The sequence below is a fragment of the Acinonyx jubatus genome, chromosome B1 (assembly GCF_027475565.1).
Source record: "Acinonyx jubatus isolate Ajub_Pintada_27869175 chromosome B1, VMU_Ajub_asm_v1.0, whole genome shotgun sequence".
In the NCBI taxonomy this organism is placed as follows: domain Eukaryota; kingdom Metazoa; phylum Chordata; class Mammalia; order Carnivora; family Felidae; genus Acinonyx; species Acinonyx jubatus.
The window spans coordinates 181,269,600-181,282,161 of record NC_069382.1 but is presented as its reverse complement, the minus strand read 5'-3'; the positions used below and the strand labels follow the sequence as shown (position 1 = coordinate 181,282,161).

The 12,562-nt window shown below is 43.6% G+C and overlaps 1 long non-coding RNA gene across 1 annotated transcript; it reads right to left on the bottom strand.

The window, feature by feature from the left end:
- Positions 1-1,120: 1,120 nt before the first annotated feature.
- Positions 1,121-11,325, bottom strand: LOC113599819 (uncharacterized). Its single transcript, XR_008296379.1, has 3 exons — positions 9,593-11,325; positions 8,703-8,868; positions 1,121-5,199 (listed from the first exon to the last, which is right to left on the bottom strand). It is a non-coding gene; the product is annotated as an uncharacterized LOC113599819 (long non-coding RNA).
- Between the last annotated feature and the right edge of the window lie 1,237 nt (positions 11,326-12,562).

Below are 12,562 nucleotides of genomic sequence, written 5' to 3'. Positions count from 1 at the left end.
CTACTGGTCTTTCAAGTCCTTCAGTCTGATGGCTGACTTTACGGTAACAGAACACGCAGTGTTGTAGGGCCAGGAGCCACGGGCCGCCGTTCTCATGCAGGAACCACAGCCAGATCCCCACAGCTCGTCTTCCATCTTGGTGGTGCCACAGAAGGAGCAAGTGTACTCAGTGTGCTGGCTTATTTCATTCTCTCTCGCCATTTTCCTGTGGGAGGCACATGACGGGTCCCCTATTTACCGAGGCTTCCGACCTTCTAGGTGCATTTAGCCATGTCTCCGCAAACTAGGTCCGAGCCCAGAGAGCTTCTTCTCTGTATTTCACATCAGCCAGAAAATTTCCCCCTTTTGAGGTCTGTTGTAGCGTAGCTGGAAAAGCTCACGCTTCGGGTTCAGACTGGACGAGGGCTTGTCTCAGCGTGCTAACTAGCTGTGTGATTTTGAGTGAGTCACTTCTTTGTACTGCTCAGTCTGCTCACCTATAAAATGGGTCTCTTGGGGCACCTGGGTGGCTCAGTCGGTGAAATGTCCGCCTCTTGATGACTCGGGTCATGAGCTTGAGGTTTGTGAGATCAAGCCCTGCATCAGGCTCCGTACCGACAGCGTGGAACCTGCTTGGTATTCTGTGTCTCCCTCTCTCTCTGCCCCTCCCCCCCCCCCCATCTCGGTCTCTCTCTCCCAAAATAAATAAATAAACATTAAAAAAAGGGGTCTATGCATGTCACAGGGATAGGGTTCAATCAGATAATTGATGCAAAAGCAAACCCTGAACCTTAGGTTACTGGGCAAATGTCATTTATTATTTACATTGGAGTGTGGACTTCATACATTTGGTCAGGCAAACCAATGAGAGGGGAAGGACCTTGGCCAAGCATCGGCCTTGGGGGCCAGAGGCAGGGACAATGGAGAAGGCAGGAAGAGTGACATGAAGTAGACTCTGGCAAGCCAGTACCCAGATTTCCATTGCTGGCTGGCTGGCAGGAAGCACAGGAGCCTGCGTGTCTGAGTCGGTAAAGCAGCCAGTGTAGAATGTCATCTGACCTCTAGAGGGAGGAGATGTATTGTTGGGTACTGGATGGCCTCGGTGGTTTTAGCTGAGCCCCTCGTGGCGCTTGCTGCTTAAATTTCACACTTGTCAGTCTGAAAGAAGCACCAGGATTGATATTACTTCTCCTGCTTTTTAATTTAATTTTTTTATTTTTTAAAATTTACATCCAAATTAGTTAGCATATAGTGCAACAATGATTTCAGCAGATTCCTTAGGGCCCCTTACCCATTTAGCCATCCCCCCTCCCACAACCCCTCCAGTAACCCTCAGTTTGTTCTCTATATTTATGAGTCTCTTCTGTTTTGTCCCCCTCCCTGTTTTTATATTATTTTTGTTTCCCTTCCCTTACGTTCATCTGTTTTGTCTCTTAAAGCCCTCATATGAGTGAAGTCACATGATGTTTGCCTTTCTATGACTAATTTCACTTCGCATAATACCCTCCAGTTCCATCCATGTAGTTGTGAATGGCAAGATTTCACTCTTTTTGATTGCCGAGTAATACTCCATTGAATATATATAACAAATCTTCTTTATCCATCCATCGATCGATGGACATTTGAGCTCTTTCCATACTTTGGCTATTATTGATAGTTCTGCTTATAAACATGGGGATGCATGGGTCCTTTCGAAACAGCACACCTGTATCCCGTGGATAAATGCCTATTAGTGCAATTGCTGGGTCATAGGGTAGTTCTATTTTTAATTTTTTGAGGAACCTCCATACGGTTTTCCAGCGTGGCTGCACCAGCTTGCATTCCCACCAGCAGTGCAAAAGAGATCCTCTTTCTCCGCATCCTCGCCAGCATCTGTTGTCGCCTGAGTTGTTAATAGCCATTCTGACAGGTGTGAGGTGGTATCTCATTGTGGTTTTGATTTGCATTTCCCTGATGATGGGTGATGTGGAACATTTTTTCATGTGTTGGTTGGCCATCTGGATGTCTTCTTTAGAGAAGTGTCTATTCATGCCTTTTGCCCATTTCTTCACTGGATTATTTTTTTTGGGTGTTGAGTTTGAGAAGTTTTTTATAGATTGTGGATACTAACCCTTTATCTGATATGTCATTTGCAAATATCTTCTCCCATTCTGTTGGTTGCCTTTTAGTTTTGCTGATTGTTTCCTTTGCTGTGCAGAAGCTTTTTATTTTGATGAGGTCCCAGTAGTTCATTTTTGCTTTTGTTTCCCTTGCCCCCGGAGACGTGTTGAGTAAGAAGTTGCTGTGGCCAAGATCTAAGAGGTTTTTGCCTGCTTTCTCCTCGAGGATTTTGATGGCTTCTTGTCTTACATTTAGGTCTTTCATCTATTTTGAGTTTATTTTTGTGTCTGGCGTAAGAAAGTGGTCCAAATTCATTCTTCTGCATGTCACTGTCCAGTTTTCCTAGCACCACTTGCTGAAGAGACTCTCTTTATTCCATTGGATATTCTTTCCTGCTTTGTCAAAGATTAGTTGGCCGTACATTTGTGGGTCTGTTTCTGGGTTCTCTGCTCTGTTCCATTGATCTGAGTGTCTGTTCTTGTGCAAGTACCATACTGTCTTGATGGTTACAGCCTTGTAGTATAGCTTGAAGTCTGGGATTGTGATGCCTCCTGCTTTGGTTTTCATTTTCAAGATTGCTTTGGCTATTTGGGGGTCTTTTCTGGTTCGATACAAATTTTAGGATTATTTGTTCTAGCTCTGTGAAGAATGCTGGTGTTATTTTGATAGGGATTTCTTTGAATATGTAGATTGCTTTGGGCAGTATCGACATTTTAACAATATTTGTTCTTCCTGTCCAGGAGCATGGAATCTTTTTCCATTTTTTTTGTGTCTTCTTCAGTTTCTTTCATAAGCTTTCTATAGTTTTCAGCATATAGATTTTTGACCTCTTTGGTTAGATTTATTCCTAGGTATTTTATATGTTTTTTTGTGCAACTATAAATGGGATCAGTTCCTTGATTTCTCTTTCTGTTGCTTCATTGTTGGTGTATAGGAATGCAACTGATTTCTGTGCATTGATTTTATATCCTGAAACTTTGCTGAATTCATGAATCAATTCTAGCAGTTTTTTGGTGGAATCTTTTGGGTTTTCTATATAGAATATCATGTCATCTGCGAAGAGTGAAAGTTTGACCTCCTCCTGGCTGATTTGGATGCCTTTTATTTCTTTGTGTTGTCTAATTGCAGAGGCTAAGACTTCCAATACTATGTTGAATAACAGTGATGAGAATGGACATCTCTGTCTTGCTCCTGACCTTAGGGGGAAAGCTCTCAGTTTTTTCCCATTGAGGATGATATTAGTGCTGGATCGTTCATATATGGCTTTTATGATCTGAGGTATGCTCCTTCTATCCCTACTTTCTTGAGGGTTTTTATCAAGAAAGGATGCTGTATTTTGTCAAATGCTTTCTCTGCATCTATTGAGAGGATCATCTGGTTCTTGTCTTTTCTTTTATTGATGTGATTAATCACGTTAATTGTTTTGCGGATATTGAACCAACCCTGCATCCCAGGTATAAATCCCACTTGGTCGTGGTGAGTAATTTTTTTGATGTATTGTTGGATCTGGTTGGCTAATATCTTGTTGAGTATTTTTGCATCCATGTTCATCAGGGAAATTGGTCTATAGTTCTCCTTTTTAGTGGGGTCTCTGGTTTTGGAATCAAGGTAATGCTGGCTTTATAGAAAGTTTGGAAGTTTTCCTTCCATTTCTATTTTTTAGAACAGCTTCAAGAGAATAGGTATTAACTCTTCCTTAAATGTTTGGTAGAATTCCCCTGGAAAGCCATCTGGCCCTGGACTCTTGTTTTTTGGCAGATTTTTGATTACTAATTCAATTTCCTTACTGGTTATGGGTCTGTTCAAATTTTCTTTTTCTTCTTGTTTCAGTTTTGGTAGTGTGTATGTTTCTAGGAATTTGTCCATTTCTTCCAGATTGCCCATTTTATTGGCATATAATTGCTCATAATATTCTCTTATTATTGTTTTTATTTCTGCTGTGTTGGCTGTTATCTCTCCTCTTTCATTCTTGATTTTATTTATTTGGGTCCTTTCCTTTTTCTTTTTGATCAAACTGGCTAGTGGTTTATCAATTTTGTTAATTCTTTCAAAGAACCAGCTTCTGGTTTCATTGATGTGTTCTACTGTTTTTTGGTTTTGATAGCATTAATTTTTGCTCTAATCTTTATTATTTCCTGTCTTCTGCTGGTTTTGGGTTTTATTTGCTGTTCTTTTTCTAGCTCCTTAAGGTGTAAGTTTAGGTTGTGTATCTGAGATCTTTCTTCCTTCTTTAGGAAGGCCTGGATTGCTATATACTTTCCTCTTATGACGTCTTTGCTGCATCCCAGAGGTTTTGGGTTGTGGTGTTATCATTTTCATTGACTTCCATATACTTTTTAATTTCCTCTTTAACTGCTTGGTTAACCCATTCATTCTTTAGTAGGATGTTCTTCAGTCTTCAAGTATTTGTTAACTTTCCAAATTTTTTTTTTTGTGGTTGATTTCGTTTCATAGTGTTGTGGTCTGAAAATATGCACGGTATGAATTCGATCTTTTTGTACTTGCTTAGGGCTGATTTGTGTCCCAGTATATGGTCTATTCTGGAGAACGTTCGATGTGCGCTGGAGAAGAATGTATATTCTGCTGGTTTAGGATGATATGTTCTGAATATATTTATTAAATCCCTCTGGTCCAGTGTGTCATTCAAATCCATTGTTTCCTGGTTGACTTTTTGATTTGATGATCTGTCCATTGCTGTGAGTGGGGTGTTGAAGTCTCCTATTATTATGGTATTACTACCGATGACTTTCTTTATGTTTGTGATTACTTGATTTATATATTTGGGTGCTTTCGCATTTGGTGCATAAATGTTTACAATTGTTAGGTCTTCTTGGTGGATAGACCTCTTGATTATGATATAATGCCCTTCTGCATCTCTTGATACAGTCTTTATTTTAAAGTCTAGATTGTCTGATATAAGTACAGCTACTCTGGCTTTCTTTTGTTGACCATTAGCATGATAGATGGTTCTCCATCCCCTTATTTTCAATCTGAAGGTGTCTTTAGGTCTAAAGTGGGTCTCTTGTAAACAGCATATAGATGGGTCTTGTTTTCTTATCCATTCTGTTACCCTGTGTCTTTTGATTGGAGCATTGAGTCCATTCACGTTTAGAGTTAGTACTGAAAGATATGAATTTATTGCCATTATGTTGCTTGTAGAGTTGGAGTTTCTGGTGGTGGTCTCTGGTCCTTTCTAATCTTTGTTGCCATATATATATATATATATTTTTTTTTCCATCTTTTCTACCCTCAGAGAGTCCCCCTTAAGATTTCTTGCAGGGCTGGTTTAGTGGTCACAAACTCCTTTAATTTTTGTTTGTCTGGGAAACTTTTTATCTCTCCTTCTATCTTGAATGACAGCCTTGCTGGATAAAGAATTCTTGGCTGCATATTTTTCTGATTCACCACACTGAATATATCCTGCCACTCTTTTCTGGCCTGCCAAGTTTCTGTGGCTAGGTCTGCTGCAAACCTGATCTGTCTTCCCTTGTAGGTTAGGGACTTCTTTCCCTTACTGCTTTCATGATTCTCTCCTTGCCTGAGTATTTTGTGAATTTGACTATGATATGCCTTGTTGATGATCGGTTTTTGTTGAATCTAATGGGAGTCCTCTGTGCTTCCTGGATTTTAATGTCTGTGTCTTTCCCCAGGTTAGGAAAGTTTTCCGCTATGATTTGCTCACATGACGCTTCTACCCCTATTTCTCTCTCTTCCTCTTCTGGGACCCCTATGATTCTGATGTTGTTCCTTTTTAATGAGTCACTGATTTCTCTAATTCTTAAATCGTGCTTTTTTGCCTTAATCTCCCTCTTTTTTTTCTGCTTCATTATTCTCTATAAGTTTGTCCTCTAGATCGCTGATTCTCTGTTCTGCCTCGTCCATCCTTGCCGCCACTGCATCCACCCATGATTGCAGCTCAGTTATAGCATTTTTAATTTCATTCTATTTTTTACTTCTTTTATCTCTGCAGAAAAGGATTCTAATCTATTTTCGACTCCAGCTAGTATTCTTATTATTGTGATTCTAAATTCTGGTTCAGACATCTTGCTTATATCTGTGTTGGTTAAATCCCTGGCTGTCGTTTCTTCGTGCTCTTTCTTTTGGGGTGAATTCCTTCGTTTTTTCATTTTGAAGGGAGAAAAGGAATTAATGATGTAAAAAATTAAAATAAAAAAATTAATATTAAAAAATATTAAAATTTAAAAATTACACATACACCCACAAATCTAATAAGTGATGCTAGATCCTAGGTGTGTTTTTGTCTGGGTGTTGAAAGTGGTTTGACAGATTAGAGAAAAAAAGGGGGGGGGGAGGAAGAGAAAAAAATCGTTTGAGAATTTGAAAAAATGAATACACTGATGTAGACTAAACTGAGATGATGGGACTAAAATAGAATTTGAAAAAACATACACAAGGGGCGCCTGGGTGGCTCAGTCGGTTGAGCGGCCGACTTCGGCCCAGGTCATGATCTCGCGGTCTGTGAGTTTGAGCCCTGCGTCAGGCTCTGTGCTGACAGCTCAGAGCCTGGAGCCTGTTTCAGATTCTGTCTCCCTCTCTCTGACCCTCCCCTGTTCATGCTCTGTCTCTCTCTGTCTCAAAAATAAATAAAACGTTAAAAAATTAAAAAAAAAAGAAAAAATATACACAAAAGTAAAAAATATAGTAGAAAACAATTAAAGAAAAATACTTTTAATAAATTAAAAATAAAAATGAATTTTTCTTTTTCTGCATTCAAGAAAAAGAAAAGAAACGAAAAAGAGGAAAAGATAAAAAAAAGGAAATCATTTGAAAAATGAAAAAGTGGATACAGTGTAGTAGACTAAAATAAAATAATGGAAGTAAAATAGAATTTGAAAAAAATTACATAAAAGCAAAAATATAGTAAAAAAATTAAAGAAAAATATTTTTAATATAACTTGAAAGTAAAAATGAAGTTTTTCTCTTTCTGCATTCAAGAAGAAGAAAAGAAACAAAAAAGAGAAAAAAGAAAAAGAAGAAAAAAAGAAAAAAAGGAAATCGTTTGGAAATTTGAAAAGGTGAATACACTGAAGTAGACTAAAATACAATGGTGGAAGTAAAATAGAATTTGAAAAAAATTACATAAAAGTAAAAAATATAGTAATAAAAATTAAAATATTTTATTTTTTATTTTATTTATTTATTTTTTTAAACATTTATTTATTTTTGAGACAGAGAGAGACAGAGCATGAACGGGGGAGGGTCAGAGAGAGAGGGAGACACAGAATCTGAAACAGGCTCCAGGCTCTGAGCTGTCAGCACAGAGCCCGACGCGGGGCTCGAACTCACGGACCGCGAGATCACGACCTGAGCTGAAGTCGGCCGCCTACCCGACTGAGCCACCCAGGCGCCCCAAAATTAAAATATTTTAAATAAAAATTGAAAATAAAAATGAATTTTTTCTCTTTCTGTATTCAAGAAAAAGAAAAGAAGTGTAAAAGAGAAAAAAAAAGAAAGAAAATTGAATAAATGGACCTGCTAACAGATTGAAGTAGGACTGAAATTGCTTTCAGGACTGAAATTGTTTTCCCCTAGAAGTCAGACTATGTAGCTCTTTATAGTCCGTAAACTAAGCCAGCGGTGAGACTTGTGTTCTTGAAGAGCAAGGTTGGCCCAGTTGGGCGGGGCTCAGTGTAACGGCTCCGCTCTCCACTAGATGGCGCTGCTAGCCTACTGGGGTGGATTGTTGCGGTGCTTGTAGGTGCGTATGCGCGTGCGCGGGAGCGGTGAAAATGCACCACCCAGCTACCCAGCCTGTTCTCCCCTATCAGCAATCGCGCACCCGTACTCCGTCTTCAGCTCTTGTCCTCTCCCCACTTCTTCACTCTCCGTGACCAGGCCCGAGGCAGCACCTCTCTCCCGAGTTTTGTCTCAGATGCGGCCGTTTTCCCCAGTCCCTTACTTCCGAAGGACTGCGGCTTTGACCCGTTCCGCCCCTCTGCGGGAGGGTCTCACCGAGCAATGGCCAAATGAGCAATGGCCGAATGTCGGCTGCACCCAGGAACGCCTTGCTGGACCCTGCTGCTGCCGGTGCCCCGAGACTGTGGCCAGGTGCCAGCCTGGCCCAGAAAAAGTTCGCGAGATAGTGTAGCAGCAGCATTTCAGGGATTATGGAAAATCACAACACACATCTGGCACCAGGCTTCACCCTTAACGACCTTGTTCCAGCACCAGCGAATATGGTTGTTTTCTGGGGTTTGCTGGGACCAGGTGGCTTCAACAGTCTCCACCAAATGTCCTTCCAGCAGTGGAACCGCTTTTCCCTGTGTGACCCGAGATCCTCCCGGACGCCACTCTGTTCCTGGGGATTCGCCCTTCCCACCAGAGCACCGCCAGGTATCGAGCTGCGGAGTTGCAGCCTCTGCGCTCCCCTTGTTTACAGTCTTAATGGAATTTAAACCCTCTCCTTTCTCCTTTCTCCATTTTTGGTGTAGCCCTTGCGGCTGTTTCCAACTTTCCACTTTCTTTCCAGCTGCTTTTGGGGAGGGGTGCTTTTCCCGTATTCTCGGCCCCCGCGCCCAGTCTCCATCCTCTTCTCTGCTCGCAAAACCACCTCCCTTCCTGATCCTTCTCACTCCCCAAGTTCACTTCTCTGCGCCGCGTACCTGCTGAATTCTGTGCTTCAGGTCGTGCAGATTGTTGTGTTAATCCTCCAATCAGTTTTCTAGGTGTGTAGGATGGTTTAGTGTTGGTCTGGCTGTATTTCGTGGATGCGAGACGCACAAAAAACTTCCATGCTCTTCCGCCATCTTGGCTCCTCCTCTCCTCCTGCTTTTTAATTTTAATGAAGAAAAAAATTTTTTTAACGTTTATTTATTTTTGAGACAGAGAGAGAGCATGAACGGGGGAGGGTCAGAGAGAGAGGGAGACACAGAATCCAAAGCAGGCTCCAGGCTCTGAGCTGTCAGCCCAAAGTCCGACACGGGGCTCAAACTCATGGACCTCGAAATCATGACCTGAGCCCAAGTCGGACGCTTAACTGACTGAGCCACCCAGGCGCCCCTAATTTTAATTTTAATTTTTTAATGTTTATTTATTTTTGAGAGAGAGAGAGAGAGAGAGAGAGAGACGGGAAGAAGGGGCAGAGAAAGAGGGGGACAGAAGATCTGAAGCAGGGCTCTGTGCTGACAGCAGAGAGCCTGACGCGAGGCTTGAACTCGCGAACTGTGAGATCATGACCTGGGCCAAAGTTGGACGCTTAGCCGACCGAGCCACCCAGGTGCCCCTCTCCAGCTGTTTTTAAAAAGCATCTTCTAGGGGTGCCTGGCTGGCTCAGAATCTTGCTTTGGATTCTCTCTGCTCCTCCCCCACTCATGCTCTGTCTCTTTCAGAAAATAAATATTAAAATTTTTTTTTTAATTAAAGAGCATCTTCTTCAACATCACCACCACATCATGGGCATCACCATCCTGCTCATTGCCCTCCAGTCCAGCAATCTTGCTATCTCCTTGCTCTCTTAGGAGTGAAAACACTGTCTCTCAAAATCATAAGTTACAACGAAAAATGCAATTTTTCAGCAGTCCGGAGACTTATGTCTGCCAACCAGGGCATCGTTTCTCTGAAGTAAAATCACGTGGGATGTCAGGTCTTGAGCCGTGAGTTGGCTGGCTCGCCAGTGTCCGCCAGAAGGACAGGCTGGCTTGGAACGGCTGTGTGGGCCTGGCTGCAAAGGGGCTTCCATGGCTGCGTTTGATTTCTGCAGAAGGGGAGCTTCCAGGCCGTGGGGACGGTCCAGGTGGACCCTGTTTGTTTCCAAAAGGAGGAAAAGAAAAAGGAATAGAAAGGCTGAATATTCAACAAATCCATTTTATTGATACCAATGTTACCAGTTTCTCTAGGAAGTTCTAATGTAGGCAACCCCAAAGTGATAAGAAAGCATAATCTGCACATTTGGTGTTTTTGTTTGTTTGTTTGTTTTGTTTTTTGGACTGGGGGAAGGCAGAGGGCATCACAACTTTCTTGTAGAGGAAGGGGTCGACCCTGGAGTCAGCAGGCTCAGCCTCAGCCTCCTCACCGGGTAGCTTCACTCCCACTTCTGCTTCGCAGATGCACAGGGGACCCAGCTAGGCCGCAGCCAGGGGGTCCGGGCGCAGGCTTCTTTCCCTGAACCGTCTGGCCATCTGCCTGGGCTCCCCCAAGCTGGAGAGGAAGAGCCTGGGGAGTCAGAAGCAGCTCGAGAGAGAGTCCTGAAAAATTAGGAATTTTACTTTTCCCTGTATATGCATATTTGGGCATTTGCACAAAAATAATTAGCATGTATTACCTTTGTAATTTTAAGAGTGATATTAAGAAGAATAAAAACCCAGGAGATTTGGCTGATTCTCTTACCGAACCAACATTCCCTGGGCACACGCTATATACCAGGCTCTGTGCTGGCTCCCGCCGCTGCAACACGGAGACCCTGGCCTTGCCCTTGAGTGGCTGGAGGAGGACACAGACGGACAAGTACCTAAGTGAGTTAAGAGGTGCAGAGGCTGGGGTACGGGAGGAAGCAGACCAAGGAGCGTGAGGGTAGCTTGGTGTGTGGGAGCCTGGGAAGGCTTCATCAGGATGTAGTGCTCGAGCTGAATCTAGAAATAAGAGTAAGTTGTCCCCAGACAGACAAGGTAGGGAAGGGCATTCCAGACAAATAGCACAGCCTGTGCAGAGGCTCGGAGGTGTCAACGACGGGGTCACCTCCCCAGCCCTTAAATGTTCAGTGTGGTTAGAGTATTCTTGGAGAGAGGGACGGGACAGCTGGCTGTAGAAGTGGGTGGAGGTCAGATCGTGGAGAGACTATGTGTCATACTAGGAAGTTAGGACATCATTTATTCAACAAACAGTGATTGAACACTTCCTACGTGCTCTCACCGCTGTGGGCATTGATGATACATATCCATTGACACTCCATTGTTGCCCTTATGGTCTTACATTCTAATGGTGGGAGGGAGAGACAATGAGGGAAACAAATAAATGAGCAAGATAATGACACTACTTATAAAAAAAAATGTGAAGTAGGTTAAGGAGCTAGAGAGGAAGGAAGGAACAGGGAAGAAGTGGCTATTTTAGGTTAGGCAGGGCCTTCCAGAAGAGATCTGAATGAGGTGAGAGGGGAGGCCAGGTGAATATCTGGGATAGATTCACTCCTGATGGAGGAAGCAGCATCTGCAAAGGTCCTGTGGTGTATGCAGGGGAGCAGGCGGGGGGCAGGCAGAGGTGGTTGAGGGCCAGATCACAGGGTCTCGGGGGATATGGCAACACCACTAGAGGACGTTAAGCAGAGGAAGAACATGATCTGATTTCTGTTATAGAAGAATCACGCCTGCTGCTGTGTTAGGAACAAAGTGTAGGGGAGAAAGAAAGGGCAGAGTGAGGCAGACCCCTGAGGAGACCCTTGCAACAGTCCAGCGCGAGGGGACTCCGGATGGGGCGGGGTGGCTGCCGTGGAGGGGCGAGAGGTGGTCAGATTCCACACGCCACACCCCCCAGGCCAGAGGTTCTCAAAGTGCGGTCGCTGGGACATCACCTGGGAACTTGTTAGCAACAGTCTCAGGCTCACCCCAGACCTGCTGAGTCACAGATTCAAGGGGTGGACCCAGCAATCCGTGATGTGTATACCCTTCAGGTGATTCTGGGGCAAGCAGAAGGTCACTGCCCACACACGATGAGAGGGGTCCTGAGGAGTCTGGGGCCAGAACCTAGACTGGGTGATTTATCTGCTGACAAAGTGGGTCTGGGGGCACCAGGGAGGAGGAGCGGGGTGACAAGGATGCCATGAGGGCCGGGGAGACCGGGTTGGACACAGGAGGAGAAAAGCAGTAAAGTATAAAGCAGCTAATACTTGCTGGGTGTCACTTACGTGCTGGGCCCTGTGCTGTTTCAGGTGGCTTGTCCTGTTTAACCTTGCGGTGACCCTCAAGGCTGCGCCTTCTTATTATCCCCAGTGAGGAGTGAGGGGACGGAGGTTTACTGAAGTTAAAACAGAAGCACGACAGGCACACATGGTGAATATGATTAACGCCATGGAATTGCATGCTTGAAAGTGGCTAAAAAAGGCAAATTTTATGTCCTATAGGTTATCGCAATTTAAAATCTTTCTTTTTTTAAAAATGTTTTTTAAATTTTTTTCAAGGTTTATTTATTTATTTTGAGAGAGAGAGAGAGAGAGAGAGACATAGTGCAAGAGGGGGAGGGGCAGAGAGAGAGGGAGACACAGAATCCAAAGCAGGCTCCAGGCTCTGAGCTGTCAGCACAGAGCCCGATGCGGGGCTCGAACTCACAGACCACGAGATCATGGCCTGAGCCGAAGTCAGATGCTTATCTGACTGAGCCACCCAGGCACCCCTAAAATATTTCTTAAAAGAAAAAACCAGCACCACAAACCCAAAGCACAATTTCACCTGTGAGATTGCCAGAGTTCAAAGGCAAGGGGAGCGAGAGCCCAGGCCTGAGTGCTCCAGCACGTGTGTGTGTGTGTGTGTGTGTG